Source organism: Notothenia coriiceps, unplaced genomic scaffold, assembly GCF_000735185.1.
Source record: "Notothenia coriiceps isolate Sejong01 unplaced genomic scaffold, NC01 NC01_scaffold00035360, whole genome shotgun sequence".
Lineage (NCBI taxonomy): Eukaryota > Metazoa > Chordata > Actinopteri > Perciformes > Nototheniidae > Notothenia > Notothenia coriiceps.
This window is the reverse complement of record NW_011368061.1, coordinates 21129-21359: the sequence shown is the minus strand read 5'-3', so window position 1 is coordinate 21359 and position 231 is coordinate 21129.

The window sequence follows — 231 nt, the reverse complement described above, 5'->3', positions numbered from 1 at the left end:
GGGGGTGCTAGTGGATCGCCGGAGCTGTTAGATTAACATTAACATGCTTATTGTAGTTGTAACTTAAGTGCATTGCCTTGTGGCCTGTAGCACCGTCCTTGATGGAGCATATGTGTGGGCTGGACCTGCATTTTACAGGAAAGGAGTGAGCAGAGAGTAGAGTAGTTGTCGATTCTTGTTCTGTTTTCTGTGAATATCTGCCTCACCCTCCTGAGACTGCCCAAGGCACAC